Genomic DNA, 7,246 nt, shown 5'->3' on the forward strand with positions numbered 1-7,246 from the left:
ACCCTCCTTCTAATAAAGCAGCCGTGACAAACAAAACAAACTTTCAACAGGGAAGGGCGGGCGGGGGCAGCACCTCCTCCAGACGCTGATGAGATGACAGCCTAACACTGCCTGCTACCGGTACTATATAGCCCTAACCAAGGGGGGCCCTGAAACTGTCCCACCAATGAACTACCTGTTGCTGGGCATCCCAGGCTACCCTGCCCAGCAACACTACCCCATAGGTCACTTAATGACCCAATAATTTACCTCTGCCCCAAACCCCCCAGCAACTAACTATATTTAGCTCACCTATACACACTTTTAGGCGGGAAAATTTCCCGCCACAACTATACCCAAGCTAATGGGATGATTATAATCCCATGTGTATCCCTCTATATAATTCCGGGATCCATACATGGGATTATAAATCATATGAGTGTACCATAAGATTACTTACACATCTCCAACTCTTATAAATAATAATAAAACACGTGGACACAAATATTTTTGGTGGAATAAATTAGGCCACGGCCGGCTTTATTAAAGATTAACTTAATCCAAAATTCAACTGTATCAATATAAACCAATAACTTCATAAACAAATAATTAGACCAGCCATAAGCTCGGCCTAAACTTCAGACTTAACTCGTCCGCTCACCATTTCAGTGAGCGACTTTACACCCACCGGACCATGCCGGCTAACCAGGCGGCATGGGCCCCACCCCACCCATAACTATCTCAATTATAGCTTGCATGTCCAAATTGAAAATGTCCAAACCGATTTCTGACAAATGAATCTTGTCCGAAAAATAAAGGCCGGGCAAACCACCTTCAAGGTCCACGTGTCGAAAAGAAAACCCCCAGATTAATGGCATAAAACGAGCCATAATTCTATTCAAACGTATCCTAATCTTATCCAAATATTTAAAATTGGAACAGGATAACCAAAGTAAACGTGGGATCATCTCCGAAAAAACTAAACGGGCATCAGGGAACAATCGCCTAGCCCTTACCATAGTACGTTTCATACAAAAGGCCAACTCAATGGTACCAAATTTGCCCACATCATTGGCCCCCGCATGAAAAATTATTATATCAGGATCAGGGTATAAATCACACATTTCCAACAGTACATCCATCAAACCTTCCCAACGAAGACCCCTGACTCCATTCCAGTATATTCGAACCGTATCTGTGGACCAAGATAGGTTATCACCGTACGATCTTTTTTCAGCTCTGCGATGGGCCCAATACACGAAAGAATGGCCAACAATCCATACGGTGAGACCTGTGAAAACTATAATATAAAGATCATCAGATCACAGAAATATCAGGACGAACATACATTTTAAAACAATTAGACGACCATCTTCCAATCCGTTTAATCACTGACGCACTCAAACCCGACCGAGCCGCCGCAGTGGCGGCTCCAATCCGAAAAGAATGCGACGTAATCCGGACACCATCTAAACCCAATTCCTTTAAACATTTTTTTAGCACGGACCTAAATTGATATTGCGTTAAAGGAGAAGTGTTTGCATGCACAAAGAAAGCATTACCACCCCTTGGTCTGCGAAGCCAATATTGAGAAATCATACTCACCGGACAAATACCACCCGACCCAACTCTGTTCACACGGATCCAGGTACCCTTACCTGACTGATCCATCTTTGACGTCGGAAGAAAGAACAAAACATAATTAACATGAACATGGACATGTTTCAAGGCCAAACCCAAACCTGCCTCACTATTTCTTGGAAACAATTCACTAATTCTAAAAGCACCCAAAAACATATAACAAAACGCGGTGGAAAATAGCAACTCTTCAAAACTATCAAAACAAACTAAAGAAGTAGCATGACATAACGATCCTAACAGCGTGGGAGAAATAGGACATCTATTGTCAGGAGAACAATTACCACGTTTGTAACCTTTTAACATCTGCTTAATCAAGAAATAATCTAACAAAGAAGGAGAACCTAAAACCCGAAGAAAAAAGGAAACACCTGACAAAACCCTTAAAACGGTAGAGTAAGCCAGACCCTGCCTAAACAATGCCACACAAAATGCTAAAGCAGCAACCTCACCACCACCATGAGAAGACCAACCTCTATCAGCTGTAAAACTGCACCACCTAAACCACGAACGGCTATAATCCGACCAGGTCGCCGGAGCCACAGAAGACTGTAAGTAAGACATACCTAGGACCAAATCAGATTCCACAGGTACGCAGGGCACGATTCCCCTTTCAGATCGGCCCCTTCTGCCAACTGTCGGAATGTCTGAAACTGAAAACGGGAAAGCGAATCAGCAATTGAATTATCTATTCCAGGGATATGGCGAGCTTTCAACCAAATATTTAATCTTAAACAGAGAAGAACCAGATGACGTAACAATTTAACTACTAACGGACATTTTGATGATAAACAATTAACTGCAAATAAAACACCCTTATTGTCAGTATGCAAAATAATTCTCTTATTGGAAAAACAACTCCCCCATAAAACTAGCGAAACCACAACAGGAAACAGCTCTAACAAAACAATATTCTTAGTCACCCCATTCAAAATCTAAGCAGGATGCCATTTTTCTGCACACCAATGTCCGTTCCAATATGCACCAAAACCGCAAGAACCAGCAGCATCCGTAAACAAATCCATAGAAGAAGCTAAAACAAAATCTTCCTGCCAATACGACCTACCATTATAAAGCTGAAAGAATTCCAACCAAATCATAAAATCTTCTTCAACCTCCCTAGATAAACTAACATGAAAACCCGGGTTCCTCACCCCAGAAATCTTTGCAGACAATTGCCGACAAAACACCCGGCCCATCGGCATAATCCTACTGGCAAAAGCTAACATACCCAAAACCGACTGAATCTCCTTCACCTTAGCTGTACGCTTACTAAGCAATGAAGATAATGCCATACAGATTTTTGACACTTTTTGTGACGGAAGACAAAATTCGCCTTTCACAGAATCTATGACAATCCCCAAATATTCCAAACAATTAGTAGGGTACACTGTCTTATCCTCGGCTAACGGAACACCAAACTCAGAACAAACTGCAAAAAAGGATTCCAAACTTTCTAAGCATGCTGAGGACTCCGCTGGACCAATGAACAGGAAATCGTCCAAATAGTGCGTCACCGCACCCCGCATACACCTGACTGCTACTACCCATTCAATAAACGAGGAAAAAACTTCAAAATAGAAACAAGACAAAGAACAACCCATTGGAATACATTTATCAAAATAAAATAAACCCTGAAAATGAAAACCAAGTGAGTTAAAACAAGAAGGATGTACAGGTAACAGGCGAAAGGCGGACTGAACGTCCGCCTTTCCCATCAAAGCACCTTTACCAAAACTACGTATCAGGTCTATTGCTGAATCAAATGTGGCATACTTGACCGAACACAATGCTTTATCAATCTCATCATTTAAGGATGCACCATAAGGAAATGACAAATGATGAATCAATCTAAAAGCATTGGGTTCTTTCTTTGGAACAACTCCTAATGGAGAAAGACGAAAATTGGCAAAAGGCGGAGAGGAAAAAGGACCAGCGATCCTGCCTAACTCCAGCTCCTTTACCAATTTATCCCTCACAACCACAGGAAACTGGTCAACTGAAGACAAATTATTCACCCATTCACAACCTACACCAGAAAACAATGGCAACTGAAAACCCAAAGCAAAACCGTCAAGTAGCAGCTCCGCCATCTTGCAATTTGGGTAACGTTCTAACCAAGGACGCATGGTCACCAGATTTACTGGCGTCCATGCTCTTTGCAATAAACTCTTTTGTGGATGGCATGGTAGGCATGTTAGCTCTTTTATAACAGCGAACCATCGGGTGACTGCCCCCACAAAAGGCACATTCATGGCGATATTTACATGATGCCGGCCACCTACACTGCGCTTCATTGAAAGCAAAGCAGGTGCCCTTTTTTAACAATTGAGACTGCGGTAATGCAGAGGCTGACTGCTGTTTTGGGGCAGAATAAGATGAACGTTGCGGCAACAATAAATTAAGCCACAGCCCAACATCCTTTGTGCCCCACCGCATACTAGGATATACGGACAGCCTCTGTCTGAAATTTTCGTCATACACAAACCAACCTATCCCTCCAAAATTCTTATACGCCTCCAAAACATTATTGAAATGTTGAAAAAGGCCTGAACATTTTGCAGGAAATTTCTCACCCATCACGCTGCAAAAGATACAGTATGCCTGCAACCAATTATTAAAGGTACGAGGGATCGGGCGTCTCCTATCCTCTTCAGACTTATCCTCCCTTCTATCTAATTTAGCGACAAAATCTTTTGAAGCAGGTAACAACGACAATATATCCACAAATTCATTTCTCCATATCTTCTCTTTGACCAACATGGAGAGATGAAAGCCCAAAGGCGAAATATCACATGGCAACATTTCTTTATAACATGACTCTGACACTCCTCCACGTTTAGCCACCGCTGGAAGAGGGAGAGAGTCATCACTATCATAATCCCCTCCCGTCCCCCGACCGCCAAAACGCCAAGCATCAGAAAAATCGCCTGCTGTACCAGCCGGTTCAGGAGCAGGGGGGGGAAGAGGAGCAAAACTCTGTAAAGAAGAAAGTACAGAAGACAAGGACGCAATAACGGTGCCCAGTTCCCTGGGGAACTCACCACCCGCTGGAGCAGCACTCCGGACACCAGAAGAAGATGCGGATGCCTCTTGTCTCTGCTGCGTCACGCTTTCTAAGCACACACCGTCCCGCTGCTCAACGCCGGAGCGGAGCGGCAGAGACTGGTGCTGCACAGGCTGTGGCTCAATTCTGCGTCGTCTGCGTCCATGTTGCCGCGAAGTATTTCCAGGGGGCTCAAGCGATGATCTTCTCACAGCAGGACCTTCCAGGGAACCACAATGCTGCAGGGCAGAAGCGAACCAAAACGCTGCTCCAAGTTTCCTGGGGACGCAGATTCAGGACGGACCTCAGCCTGTGATGTCATCCTCAAGCGGCCACTTCCGGTTTCTTCTACAGCAGCACTTCTCCTCTCTGATCTCCTCCGCTCCGGAACAGACCTACAGGGTGAAGGAGAGAAACGGGTGCGCTGCCTCTTCTCTCTTCTTGAAGAGCGCAGCGCAGGCACCACAGGGAGATCTCCAGATAGGTTAGCTGCAGACACCGCCGGGACCGGAACATCGCCAGGATCGCACACCACTGCCGGAACAGCCGCAGATGAAGATCAGTCAGCTAAGCAGGATTCCAGCCAGGACGCCGTTTCTACATCTCCCGCACGCCTCCGCAGCTCAGCAACGAAATCCTCCATCACCAGGTACGCAGACAGGCAGCACCTCCTCCAGACGCTGATGAGATGACAGCCTAACACTGCCTGCTACCGGTACTATATAGCCCTAACCAAGGGGGGCCCTGAAACTGTCCCACCAATGAACTACCTGTTGCTGGGCATCCCAGGCTACCCTGCCCAGCAACACTACCCCATAGGTCACTTAATGACCCAATAATTTACCTCTGCCCCAAACCCCCCAGCAACTAACTATATTTAGCTCACCTATACACACTTTTAGGCGGGAAAATTTCCCGCCACAACTATACCCAAGCTAATGGGATGATTATAATCCCATGTGTATCCCTCTATATAATTCCGGGATCCATACATTCATTCAGCATTTATAATAAGAAGATCATAGTTATTCACTTGACTTTCAATGTTATGCCTGTTCAGTGCAGATATTCAAGCACAGAGTCATATATCATTCTTATGAGTATATAATGGGCATTTATGTAAACTGGCAGAAATGTTGAAGTCGAATATTGAACCTATGAAGTCTTCAACACCTTATGGACCTCTGCTGTATATGCATGGTGGGAGTCCAGTCTTTAAAGATGGTGCCCACTCATCAGCGCTGCAGAGGCTCAAGACTAATGTCTGTGATCGGTGGTAATGCCGATCGTGGACATTAAACCCTACAATTGAACACAGTATCTTGGAACGCTAAAACCGGCAGCTGCACTCTTCGCGGTCGATGCCAGTAATAGGCCTAAGCCTGCACACGGCTTACAGATTACTAGTATATTACAAAGCTGAACTGCAGGTGGTAAAACAACATTGGAATATAATAAATAATGTGTTCTCTAATGCATAGATATGCGTTACAGAATGCAAGACACAATCTAATAATTGAATGTTATAGTCACCTAGGGTGACTTAAAAAATTAAATTAAATTAAAAGCTTGAAAAATAAAAAAGAATTAAAAATTCAAATTGCTCCCTTTTTCTCAGAATAAAAAAACAATAAAAAACTAAATATCATGGACATCTCTGCGTCTAAAAATGCCTATACTATTAAAAAAACATTTTTTTTTATCCCATACGGCAAACGGCATAAGTGAAAAAAAAAAACTAAATTGCTGATATGCCATTCTTTCATTACTTTACCTCCCAAAAAAAACTGAATAAAAAGTGATCAAAAAGGCCTTCACATACCACAATAGTGTCAATAAAACTACAGATCATCCAGCAAAAAAAAATAAAAAAAATGAGCCCTCACATAGCCCTGTAAAAATAAAAAATAAAGTAAAAAAGTTATGAGGGTCAGAATATGGCAATGAAAAGAAAAAATTTTTTTTTTTCAATATTAAAACACACAAAAAAACTGCACAGTGAACTCTGTAAAAACAAAGGGCACATTTATTAAGACTGGCATTTTAGACGCCGGTTTTAATAAACTCTATACCTGGCGGTGTATCTGCGAGGGTCCATTGGCGGATCAACCGCTGCTTACAAATGTAAGACTGCTTCCTAGCTGTCTTACATTTAGACCATTTTCTACACCTAAAACAGGCGTAGAAAATAGTAAATGAGACAGGCCTGCAGGCCCGTCCCCTTCCCATACCACGCTCACTTTTTTAGACTTGGTGTGAGCAGGGAGAAGTTACAGAGCACTTTGACTGCAATCTGCACCAGAAATACACCTAATTTAGGCTTATTTCTGTTTGATAAATGACCCCCAAAACCCATAAAACTAGCGATAGTCTTTTTTTTCCCAATTCTACCCCATTTGCATTTCTTTTCCAGTTTTCCACTACATTGTATGCAATAGTAAATGGTGCCATTAAGGCCTCATGCACACAATCGGTTTTTTTTGCGGTCCGCAAAACGGATTCCCGTTGTTCCGTGATCTGTGACCGTTTTTTCTTCCGTGGGTCTTCCTTGATTTTTGGAGGATCCACGGACATGAAAAGTGA

At 43.2% G+C, this 7,246-nt stretch overlaps 1 long non-coding RNA gene across 1 annotated transcript; it reads right to left on the reverse strand.

The window, feature by feature from the left end:
• Positions 1-1,261: 1,261 nt before the first annotated feature.
• On the reverse strand, positions 1,262-2,244 carry LOC120985820. Its single transcript, XR_005775587.1, has 3 exons — positions 2,184-2,244; positions 1,585-1,650; positions 1,262-1,279 (listed from the first exon to the last, which is right to left on the reverse strand). It is a non-coding gene; the product is annotated as an uncharacterized LOC120985820 (long non-coding RNA).
• Between the last annotated feature and the right edge of the window lie 5,002 nt (positions 2,245-7,246).

The sequence above is a fragment of the Bufo bufo genome, chromosome 1 (genome assembly GCF_905171765.1).
Source record: "Bufo bufo chromosome 1, aBufBuf1.1, whole genome shotgun sequence".
In the NCBI taxonomy this organism is placed as follows: Eukaryota; Metazoa; Chordata; class Amphibia; order Anura; family Bufonidae; genus Bufo; species Bufo bufo.